Genomic DNA, 261 nt, shown 5'->3' on the forward strand with positions numbered 1-261 from the left:
GAGACTGGGATAGGTCAGGATGGCCGAGCTGTGACATTAACACTATTATCATTATTACATTTATTATCACTATTGTTATTACTTTTCCACTCATGTTTGAGGTTATGTTTAATAGTCGTAGTTGTGTTGTCTTGTACGTACGTGGGACGCACGTCGTTCCGTACTTACTGAATTATTATGTATGTGTATTGAAGTATTGAAAGTAATAAATTGTTGTAAACGAAAGTATTAGTTATTTCTTACAATAATAAGATTTTAAAC

Source organism: Acyrthosiphon pisum, chromosome X (assembly GCF_005508785.2).
Source record: "Acyrthosiphon pisum isolate AL4f chromosome X, pea_aphid_22Mar2018_4r6ur, whole genome shotgun sequence".
Classification (NCBI taxonomy): domain Eukaryota; kingdom Metazoa; phylum Arthropoda; class Insecta; order Hemiptera; family Aphididae; genus Acyrthosiphon; species Acyrthosiphon pisum.